This window comes from Carassius gibelio, chromosome A22 (assembly GCF_023724105.1).
Source record: "Carassius gibelio isolate Cgi1373 ecotype wild population from Czech Republic chromosome A22, carGib1.2-hapl.c, whole genome shotgun sequence".
NCBI lineage: Eukaryota > Metazoa > Chordata > Actinopteri > Cypriniformes > Cyprinidae > Carassius > Carassius gibelio.
The window spans coordinates 4,954,639-4,967,208 of NC_068392.1; the positions used below are offsets into that span (position 1 = coordinate 4,954,639).

Sequence of the window (12,570 nt, forward strand, 5' to 3'; positions counted from 1 at the left end):
GAAAAAGTCCGTTAGCATCTCAAAGGTAAGGCTAACTAATTACAAGAGGTAACGATAGACATGAGCTCTTATTATTAAGTTTGGGCTTTTAATGTCATCTTGTGTGTAGATGAGCTCTCTCTCTCTCTCTCTCTCTCTGTCTCTCTCCATATATATCAATGGATGAATGGAAGTAACTTAACCGAATTAATTTAACCCTAAAAGTATGCACTGTTTAATCCTAAAATGTGCACTAACGTAACCGGATAACGTTACATCACTTACATAGAGCGTGAAAATGGACTGAAACCTTCAGGTTTTGATCTTTCATGCACCGGCGGCGCCAGGGGGGGTCTTGGGGGGTCTCAAGACCCTGCCAAAAAAATGCCTTGACCCCCCATTTGACCCCCCAGCCTCTTCCTGATTAAAAAATATATATATGCGGGATAAAGATCCAAACATGTTTCTCTTCAAACTACGCAGAACAATAATAAATAATAATTATTTCGACATTTATTCATACACTGAACCGAGAACCGTTTCTGTCGGACGCGTCCGATTCGAGAACCGATGAGCTGATGATAACTGCGCATGCGTGATTCAGCGTGAAGCAGACTGACACAGAGCGCATCTGAACCGAACTGATTCTTTTGGTGATTGATTCTGAACTGATTTTGTGCTAATGTTATAAGCGCGGGTAAACCAAAGGCTTGAATGAAGGGCAATCATCGCCAATGACGGCATTACATCGAGCGCAAAAGAACCGGTGAACCATTTTTTTTTCAGCTGGTTTATTTGATCGAATTGTCCGAAAGAACCGGTTCACTTGAGCACCTGCTCCTTTGCCCCTTAAGTGCCCTTTTGTCAAAGCAAAATTTCCTCATTTTTTTTTTTGTAATAACATAAACTTTTGTGAATGCCTGCCCACGCCCAATCATAATATTAGTACAATTTATTAATAATAATTTAGCCGTAAATAAAATGACCAACATGATGACCGTTCACCTGACTACGACCTCATCCAACCAGGAAGATTCCTCATGCTGCACGCGCATTTTTTAATTGCTAGAGGATATTTTCAACATCGTGGCAGCTGGTAAGTGGTGTTTCATTCTCAGCGAAGTGATTTTGGTGTTTATTTACTTATTATTATTTTACAAGAACGATGTGATGTGAGAACACGCAGATACGTTGTTTATATTGCAGTGTGTAGCCTGTAGTCAAAGAGTATAGAAGTAACTTCTATACTCTTTGCTGTAGTGTAGAAGTAACACTAGCGTGCTGTTTGAGGGAGAAAAGTTTCACATGCATCGAGGGGTCTGGTCTTTTTTATGTTATTTGAATAAACTTTTATTATATTACAGTACTTATTTATTTTTAACATGTAAAAATAATTATCACAACACTAGTAAGGCTTATTCAGATTTTCTCATTCTCTGAATTATCATTATAAAAATAAAAACAATTCAAAAATGAATTAAAATATAATTATATTTTAAATGTGATGCAAATATTTTTTCTACAAAAGCAACAGTGTTTACAACAGCAAGACCACTTTAGCCTGTAAACTCAATAATATCTATCTGTAAATAAATGTAAAAATATCAATGTCAGTAAAAATGCATAATATACCTGACATGAAAGTGCAGTGTGAAGGATATGAATAACAAATATAGCCTGTCATTTGTTTACATTGCAAAGGTGTTTTTGTTGTTTAGTAGCAGAAAAATGCAGTTATTAGCCATGTCCACTGTATTTTTGTTGGTTTTCATGAGACCCCCCTTGAAAAGACTAGGACCCCCCCATTGCCCCCCCAATCAAAATTGTCTGGAGCCGCCACTGCTTTCATGGTAAACACATAAATACAAACTTGTTCTGTGATTTCAGAAGTGGCAGAAAAAAACATCTATGACACAGGAGAAGTTCCTGATTTTAACATTTCTGAAGAGCTGCTGACAGAGAGGATGAAAACATACGCATTTTGATGTCCACGCTGTAGGAGCATTACTAAATAAGTAAAACTAAAATATATATATATTTATTGTAAATGATTATATAAATTATATATTCTGTGAATTATTATTTGTCTTTTCTGCATTTCACCTCTGCTATAGTATATGCCTTATACCTGGCATTGTATAATAAATATTGTTGTCTCTGTGACAGTGCTTATGTTCCTAGGTTCTTCCATGCTGATGGCTGTGCTCTAGAGTCATATCTCCTGTCGAAGAACATTTTTAGACATTATGAACCATGAATAGTAAGCAATTCGTCAAACATACACCATTCAAAAATGTAAGGGTCAGATTTGTCATGTATTTCAAAGACATCTTTTATGCTCACCACTGCTGCATTTATTTGATTAAAATACAGTTAAATTGTGAAATTACCATTTTTTTAATAACTATTTTCTATTTAAGTTTGTTTTAATAAGTGATCAAAGCTGAATTTTCAGCATCAGTCTCCAGTGTCACACAATCCTTCAGAAATCATGCTTTGTGAAAACAAGAATAAAATTGTACAAAATATTCACATATAAAGCAGTTATTTGAAATTGTACTAATATTTCACAACATTACCATTTTTATTTATGATCAAATAAATGCAGTTCTTGGTGTACATGAGACTTATCTCCAAGCTACACACTCTCACACCAAAGTGACTGTTAAAAATCATTTAAACTTTGTGTCAGTACATCATAAATAGGAAAAGGCATCAGATCACCGTCTGTGATTTGTTGTTTCGTGCCGCATCCAGTGTAGAGAGCATCACTGATTATAAAAAGGCTCTGTTGTATTTTGTTGTGCTGTCCAGTGACGACACAGTATTAGAACTCTTGTTAAATATCATTACATATGATGTATGTATGATCCCATACAGCACTGATAGATCTTTTCTATTTCAGAGACTGAAAATCATTGATAAACCACAAGGTTACTGTAACATATTTAAACAATATTAATAAGAATTAATAAAAATGCATCTGTGACTTAATATTGGTTCTTATTTTTCAGTGGAAAGTTCTCATTAAACACATAGCTTTCTTTTCATCTTTGTGCATTTTCAAACGTTGTGCATATTTCTGAATCATTTTTTTTTTTTAACTTCATAATATTGGTTGTCTTCTCTTGTTTCAGAGTTTAGCTCCAACCCCAGTTAAGCAGACCTGAGCAGCTGATCAAGGATCAGCAGAAACTCTGCAGAACATTGGTCCTTCAGCCCAGGACTGGACACCAGTGTTGTAAGTCATTCTGTCTCTTTATTGTGCATGTTCAGGACATATTGCAGGAGATCTCAACATTGTCTCTTAAGGTCCACTTACATGCAGAGTTTTGCTCCAACCTGCAGTGCACCTGAACACATTAATCGAGGTCTAACTTTTAGTGTTGTCACAGTACCAATTTCAGTACCAAAGCAAAACACAAAAACATGCTAATTATTATTTTTTTAATTATTATTATTAGCCGCACTTATGCTAACAATTAACTACTCAAATAACAGTGTTCATTTCAATCCGACATTCAAATTACAGTTATATATATATATATCCTGATAAATACAGGTGCTGGTCATATAATTAAAATATCATCAAAAAGTTGATTTCACTAATTCCATTCAAAAAGTGAAACTTGTATATTATATTCATTCATTACACACAGACTGATATATTCCAAATCTTTATTTCTTTTAATTTTGATGTTTATAACTGACAACTAAGGAAAATCCCAAATTCAGTATCCCAGAAAATTTGAATGTTGTGAAAAGGTTCAATATTGAAGAGACCTGGTGCCACACTCTAATCAGCTAATTAACTCAAAACAACTGCAAATCCTTTAAATGGTCTCTCAGTCTCGTTCTGTAGGCTACACAATCATGGGGAAGACTGCTGACTTAACCGTTGTCCAAAAGACGACCATTGACACTTTGCACAAGGAGGGGAAGACACAAAAGGTCATTTCAAAAGAGGCTGGCTGTTCACAGAGCTCTGTGTCCAAGCACATTAATAGAGAGGAGAAGGGAAGGAAAAGATGTAGTAGAAAATAAGTGTAGAAGCAATAGAGATAACTGCACCCTGGAGAGGATTGTGAAACAAAACCCATTCAGAAATGTGGGGGAGATTCACAAAGAGTGGACTGCAGCTGGAGTCAGTGCTTCAAGAACCACTACACACAGACGTATGCAAGACATGGGTTTCAGCTTCACATTCCTTGTGTCAAGCCACTCTTGAACAACAGACAGAACCAGAAGTGTCTCGCTTCAAAAAGGACTGTACTGCTGCTGAGTAGTGATATATCAGACCCAAGAATGCAGAAGAGCTGAAGGCCACTATCAGAGCAACCTGGGCTCTCATAACACCTGAGCAGTGCCACAGACTGATCCACTCCATGCCACACCACACTGCTGCAGTCATTCAGGGGAAAGGAGCCTCAACTAAGTATTGAGTGCTGTACATACTCATACTTTTCATGTTCATACTTTTCAGTTGGCCAAGATTTCTAAAAATCCTTTCTTTGTATTGGTCTTAAGTTATACTCTAATTTTCTAAGATAATGAATTTGGGATTTTCCTTAGTTGTCAGATATAAATAAATATATCAGTCTGTGTGTAATGAATGAATATAATATACAGGTTTCACTTTTTGAATTGAAATTATGATATTCTAATTATATGACAAGCACCTGTATACACAGAATGACTAATTGAACTGCTTTTATAGTTTTAATAATTAATTTATTTGTAATGAATAAAGGGATTTTACATTTGATTATTTGTTTTTCTTACTTGAATGCTTTTTGTTCGGATGTAAAATAAAAAAGTGAATTATTATTAAGAAAAGAACTGCAGGAAAAGATGCAATGTTGCTCAGTGATTTTGGTTTGGAACCTTTAGAAAATAGAAAAGAGTTGATTTTGCCAACTCTTTCAACTTCAAACGGGTGTAGCTCAGTCATTTTTTTATATATATATATATACAGTTATACATCATTTTGAAGGACTTTTTAATGAGAAAAAAAACCTCAACTGATTTTTGCTCATTGTGACTAACTTTGCCAGCACAGGTCACATATGCTACTTAATTTCCACTTGAGAGTGGTCAGATTTAAAGTCTGAGATTAGTCCATCAGTTCTTGAATTTCAATTTTTGTTTATGTGTGTGCGTGTGTGTGTTCAAAACAAGAGTATCTGTCTCAGAAGCTGAAGAAAAAAGGCCACACCTTATAGGAAATAAACGCCTCCTAAGTGTATGGAAATACCTGGCTGAGGAGATCAGTGACATAAACCAGATAAAACTGTCAGTGGTAAGTGTTTACATATCCATATCCAAATGGAATTGCTACAACCTCATATCTAATATGACTCGAAGTGAATAGAGACTATGTACCATAAAAAGTAGATAATGTAATTATTCAAGCCTATTTGTGAAACTGGACCACAAAACCAGTTACAAGGGTAATTGTTTTTATTTTATTTTTTAGATTTTTATTTCAATAATAATAATAAATAAGTTTTCCATTTATGTATGGTTTGTTAGGAGGACAATATTTGTCTGAGATACAACTATTTGAAAATCTGGAACCTGATGGTGCTAAAAAATCTAAATATTGTGAAAAATATTTGAAATCCAAAGCAAGGCATTTTATTAATACAAAATTAAGTTGATACATTTATGGTAGGGAATTTACAAAATATATTCATGGAACATTATTTTTTTTTAAATCCTAATGATTTTAGGCATGAAAGAAAAATCAATAACTTTTTTGAGACTGCCATATAAATATATGAATGGATAATCTCACATACTGGTAATGTGGTACATTGTCCTAATGAATTGTCCCTTTTTTTTTTTTTTTTGCAGGTCTGAGACAGCTACAAGCCACAAAAACAGTTCATAGTTCCTGCATTTCTATTAATGCATTAATGAATAACAATAATTAAAATAAAATGTAATGTCAAGGTTTTGTGTTAATTCCAGCTATGTTGAGTATTCTGTGAATAATTTTGATTTTAGGTGCATATTCTTAATTCTTTGCAAAACAACCTGAACTGTTTGCTATTGAAAGGTTGATATGAAGTTTAAATAAATAAAAAAAATATATTCTTGACAAAACCTGTGTACAGTTTGTATTAATAATTTAAATTATTTACTTATATTAATTAATGGCCTAATTACCAGCTATCAGTTAAACATTCAAATCAGAACCAAAACTGCAACGAAAACTATTAAATATATGCAAATAAAGACCAGTACAAACTTGCAATGGAACCATCAGAACCATTACAAAACAGACGGAAACCATTAAATTTGTTTTAATAAAGACCAATACAAACTTGTAATGGAACCATCAGAACCATTACAAAACCGACGGAAACCATTAAATTTGTTTTAATAAAGACCAATACAAACTTGTAATGGAACCATCAGAACCATTACAAAACCGACGGAAACCATTAAATTTGTTTTAATAAAGACCAATACAAACTTGTAATGGAACCATCAGAACCATTACAAAACCGACGGAAACCATTAAATTTGTTTTAATAAAGACCAATACAAACTTGTAATGGAACCATCAGAACCATTACAAAACCGACGGAAACCATAAAATTTGTTTTAATAAAGACCAATACAAACTTGTAATGGAACCATCAGAACCATTACAAAACCGACGGAAACCATTAAATTTGTTTTAATAAAGACCAATACAAACTTGTAATGGAACCATCAGAACCATTACAAAACCGACGGAAACCATTAAATTTGTTTTAATAAAGACCAATACAAACTTGTAATGGAACCATCAGAACCATTACAAAACCGACGGAAACCATTAAATTTGTTTTAATAAAGACCAATACAAACTTGTAATGGAACCATCAGAACCATTACAAAACCGACGGAAACCATTAAATTTGTTTTAATAAAGACCAATACAAACTTGTAATGGAACCATCAGAACCATTACAAAACCGACGGAAACCATTAAATTTGTTTTAATAAAGACCAATACAAACTTGTAATGGAACCATCAGAACCATTACAAAACCGACGGAAACCATTAAATTTGTTTTAATAAAGACCAATACAAACTTGTAATGGAACCATCAGAACCAATACAAAACTGTGATGGAAACCATTATGTGCAAATCGTGACCAATACAAACTTGTAATGGAAACCAATACAAACCAATAAATCCTAATGGAATATGCCCAAAACACACTACGTAATGGAAACCATTTGGTAATGGTTTTAATGGTTAATTGCTGATGGTTTGTAATGGTTTTGTAATGGAAACCATTAGAATTTCTGTAATGGTTTCTATTGTTTTTTTCAGCAGGGATATCCCCAGACAGCAAGCCAACATTGAATAAACATTGTTTTTCCATCTGAATCATCATTATGGTTGATATTGAAATTTCAATGCAAAATAAATGTTGAATCAACATTATCATATCGATGAAAACCTGATGTTATTAATGTTGATGGCAACAATATTGGAACAACATTGATCCATAGTTATCTTTATGATTGATTAAGCATTGATATTTGGTTACCGGGTGATCCCTGAATGTGTTGAAAAGTAATTGATTTATAGTGGACAGAGAAATGATGCTGTTGTTGAAAAGTCATCGAAATATAGTTGACCGGGAAATATGATAGAAAATGCATCGAAATATAGTTGACCAGGAAATATGATTGAAAATGCATCGAAATATAGTTGACCGGGAAATATGATTGAAAATCCATCGATTTTTGGTTGACCGGGAGATCAACGGGTGGTATACCCAACGTACTGCACCGGACACAGCTCATTTCTGGACCCTTGGCACAAGCGTACAGGTAAGCTTGCTTAATGTTCGATATGAACCCAGACAGCACAGGCACGCGGTGTGTTTTTATACAGTCTGTGGGCAGCTGAAGAGACTGGCTCATTTTCAAATAATGTTACCGTTAACTTGTTTAGACAACGGTCACGGTAAATTAATGTTAAAGCCTTGAGTTTCCAGCAGTTTCTCGGAGGGAAAATGTAAAAGCGGTTTATTAAAGAGAAGTCCTGACTGCTTTTTCGTCGTGTTTTTCACTCTTTTACAGGCTGCCAGAAAGAATCCGTCTCTATAGTGAGTGATTATTGAATGAGGCTGTACATTATAAATGTAATGCTTTAACTCGAGATGTTTGTTTGTGTGAATGCTGTGTGTGCGGTGAGTTCTGCGCGAGCGGGGAGCAGAGTTGCCATGGAAACGGGGCGTCAATACAAAAACCGTTACTGGCAAGCAGTAATCTCCGTCTCTTGCTGCGGTTTACGCTGTTTTAGGTAAGTTTAGTCGCTAAAATCACACAAATATGATATACAAATGTTTCTGACAAGTTTCTTACTTGTTATTGACATGTTTCAATTACATTTATTTTATAGAAATGGTTTAATGTCTTCGAAAAAGTCCGTTAGCGTCTTTTCAGTTTTCAGGTAACGTTAGGCTAATTTTGAGCTCTTGTTGATGAAACTCTGGGCTTTTCATCAAATCTTCGTGTGTGTATGAGATATTTTGATGGCTCTGTGAATGTTTTGCTGGTGATTTGTCAGTGTTTTTTTTTTTGGAAAAGGCTGATTTACTGAATCGATGACGTCACTTACACTGAGAGTGTAACGTTAATCGGCTGAAAACAAGTTCACATGAGTGTTTATATTTCATGATAAACAGATATTAATACAAATTGCTCTGTGATTTCAGGAGGACAGAAATAAACTATACAGAACAAAGTGAAACTCCAAGATTTTTGAAAAGAAAATTGGTGAAATATATTCTGAAAAAGGCATATTAATGTATTTCATGAGCTTCTTCAGTAAATCTGTATTTCTAAGTCAGTATCTCCCTTCAGAAATGTTGCTGAAGGGAGATACTGACTTAGAAATACAGGTGAACTCATGAAAATAAGCTCATGAAATACTCATGAAAGAAGCTCATGAAATACATTAATATGCCTTTTTCAGAATATATTTCACCAATTTTAAGGAGTCCCTGACATCAAAACGTAAGTCACACTCAACCTAAAATTAAAAATATAGATTCTGTTATTTTAAGATTATATTATTAATAGTAGAATTTGTATATAACATATGTTATTATTGTTGTTATATATATTATTCTGTCTTTTATCTGCATTTTACCTCTGCTTTATCTTGTTTCCTTCTAATGAACCTGGAACTGCAGAGTAAATATTGTTGTCTCTGTGTCAGATTGCTTGTTTTGTTCCTGGACTCTTCAGTGATGATGAGCAGAGTCTAAGTGAACCTGCTGTCAGACAGTGAGTACCCTGAGTACCCAGGGGTTTCAGTCAGGGCCTTCAGTAAACAACTGAATCAAACAAAATCCTTAATAGTTAATAGTTACTAGTTAATATATTTAAATCACTTATAAATCATTGAAATGTCAACATTGTACTATTATCTCAATAAACATTATAAATAATTTACAAAGCTTTCTGCACCCCCTAATCTATAAAGTGTAAACTACTCATCAGTTGTACTCATCGGCTTTCATTTGCTTTTGGATGTTTGCGTCACAAGTGATACAGCATTGTACTTGCACAACTATTGTACTTCATTTTAATACCCAAACCCAGACCTCTGACACGCCAGGCAAAAGTTCTACCACTGAAACATTTGAGCTGACAAACATATATATTGTAGCTTGATATTCACTATAGGAAGAAAGTGCAGCATAAAAAATAGCATATTTTAGCATTAAAATCCCTTTAACATGTATGGTGATCTGAGAGGCCGGGGGAGTCCAGTTAATGGGGCGTAATTCATTAGCTTTAATGAGAATTGTATATTTTATAGGCCTACATTAAAGTGTATTTCGTTTTTTATATTTTACATTTATTTCTTGAATGCTACTATTACATCAACTGTAGCTGAAAAGAATCAACCACTGTATATTTAATTTGTATATTATGTTGTTTATATTCTTTGTTTTTATATTTTTAATAACAGATTGGTTACCTGAGTACATATGTATAAAGTACAGTCACCCTGTATGATTGTGAATTTTAATTGCTGTTTTTAACAGAAATTTTTGTCTTTTCTGTTCTTTTACAGATCACTATTGCACACCAAGTAAGCAAAACAATATTTTTGATTTCATTTTATTTTATTTCTGCAAACAACTTGCACCACTTGCAATTGGTTTTCCAGCCCAAAACCTCATCAAAAACTGAATGCAACGGTTTTTGTCTATGATTATTTTGTCAAAACATCTTTTGTCTATGGTAACTCTAATCTACATTAACTATTTAATTAGTATCCAGTTATTTATATTAAATTTGTGGTGTTAACAACTACTTCTGAACCAATAAAATAATAAACAAACATTTTTGAGTCAATTGGCCTCATACATTTTCCTTATGAAAGAGGTCACTGCAAGCTAATACTTTTTGCCTTCCTTTAATTCGAATACATCCATGAACAGGCAGTTTTGAAAAGTGCTTTGAATATAGGGGAAATATGATCTAGCCTACAACACGAGAACTTATTGCCTTATCCGATCATTGAAAAATCATAGGCCTAGGCTACTGAATTTGTTCAAATATATGTTCTGTTTAACTTAAATGCTAAATTTGTTTTGCATTGTGATTTTATCTTCTGTTTTAGATGCTCTTACTCAGCAGATGGGGACAGCTACCATCACCCAATTTTCACCCAAAAGTGGCTGCGCTATTCGCCAGACCGGGCAGGAGGGACTGGACGACAACTTATGCAGGCATCAGATGACAATGAAGTGTAAATAAAGAGTAGAGGCTAATAAACAGGAATTTGATTTTAAATAGTGTGGTGTGTTCTGTGTTTTATACAAGATTTTAAATGTTCTATTAATTTTTAACATCCTGGCTGTAGATAAAGCAGGCTATTTAATTTATGGCATTACATTTAAAATTAAAATTTAAAAATGATTGAAATTCCATTGAAATCACGTTGATCCTTAGTTCAGTTGAAATTTCAACATTGTTTCAATATTCCTGATAATTGAAATACCATTGAAATTCCGTTGATCTATGGACAGAATTTCAACATTGTTTCAATATTAAATCAGGGTGCAAAATGATGTTGGATCAACATCAGAGTTCGATGTTGATTCAATGACTTAATGTTGACAACGGGATGTTGATTCAGCATAGTTTCAATGACTGTTTGCTATCTGGGTCGTTACTCCCTATAATATATCACGTGCTCCGACACGCAGAAGCGGTGTCTGATTCATCATGAACGAACTGAGTCTTTTCAAAATAAACTTTAATCGGATCGCGAATCGCACCAAACGATTCGTTTACGAATTATAATGATCCGATTGCAGCTGTTCTGGAGTCGACCACTCACTGATTCAAATGAACCGTTAAGTGCGAGTCTACAGAAGTAAGAAGCGGGAGATCTTGTGAGCGCGCGTGCGTCTGATGTTGCTAAAAGTAAGTTATTAATGTCGAAATTTAGGATTAATTATTGTAACTGAAAATCATATTTAGGTCAAAATTGTCAGTTGTTTGGGAACTAAATCCGCTGTAAAGAGTGATTTGTTTAAGCCCACTGAAATGCTGACATGCAGACACATCAATCAGCGTCTCTGTGTTTTAGGTTAAAAAATAAAATAAAATAACCTTAAACTAACACAGATTAAATAAAATAACTCATGCATGTCCAAATTCCCCGCTACCGTAATATTAACAGTTTTATTAAAATGCTACCATGACATCTGTTTTTATATTGTGTATTAACAGTAACGTTATACATATGTATATTGTTTGGATTAACTAGACGAGTAACGTTAGACAGACATGAATGTTTATTCATAACAGTACTGAAAATAAGTAAATATTGTAGCTGATGCTAAATGTCTAGCTAACAAGCTGGTGCTAACTTGAGGTAATTTTTATAAATAATGTCCAAATATTTTTATTCAACCACCTATATATATATGTATATAGATTACATCTAGGGACAAAAGAAAGGATGTGATGTTCAGAACATGGTAACTACAGTAATTATCAAAGAGGGGAAGAGATGCACCCCGTTTGGCCAGGGGTGTTTTTACACCACAGACAAGGTTTGAGAAGGAAAAAATCATTATGAAAATATATTTATATTTTCCTTAAAATGTTCTCCCTAACTTCAGGCCTTATTATCATGTCATATATAACTGTGATGTTCTGTAAAACCACAAACTTTAAAACACTTTCACAGATCACAGATTCCAAAATAATATTTGCTAGCACAACTATTAATAGTTCTAATAATAAATCATCATATTTTCATGATGCTGAAAATACAGCTGCACATCACAGAAATAGATTATATTTTAAAGGATATTAAAATAGAAACCATTATTTTATATATTTTATTTTGATAATTTAGAATTATTACTGAAATACAACCTTTTTTTGTTTCAAACAGTTCAATGAACAATAATAAATGAAGTACCTGGAGCTGACAATGAAGTAAATGTATAATAATTGGCAAAAGATGATTAATTTAGCGCTGTAAACGCGCGTGTGAGGGGCGGAGACGCGCCGCAGAGCGTCAGATGCGCGTGAGGACCAAA

General features: G+C 33.8%; 2 long non-coding RNA genes across 2 annotated transcripts; both read left to right on the forward strand.

Annotated features, from left to right (window-relative positions):
• The first annotated feature begins 1,957 nt into the window (after positions 1-1,957).
• On the forward strand, positions 1,958-4,577 carry LOC127942908 (uncharacterized). The gene is made up of 3 exons (XR_008149478.1): positions 1,958-1,994; positions 2,146-2,239; positions 3,117-4,577. It is a non-coding gene; the product is annotated as an uncharacterized LOC127942908 (long non-coding RNA).
• A 2,749-nt stretch (positions 4,578-7,326) lies between these two features.
• On the forward strand, positions 7,327-10,903 carry LOC127942895 (uncharacterized). Its single transcript, XR_008149459.1, has 5 exons — positions 7,327-8,294; positions 8,710-9,010; positions 9,216-9,283; positions 10,080-10,097; positions 10,632-10,903. It is a non-coding gene; the product is annotated as an uncharacterized LOC127942895 (long non-coding RNA).
• The last annotated feature ends 1,667 nt before the right edge of the window (positions 10,904-12,570 follow it).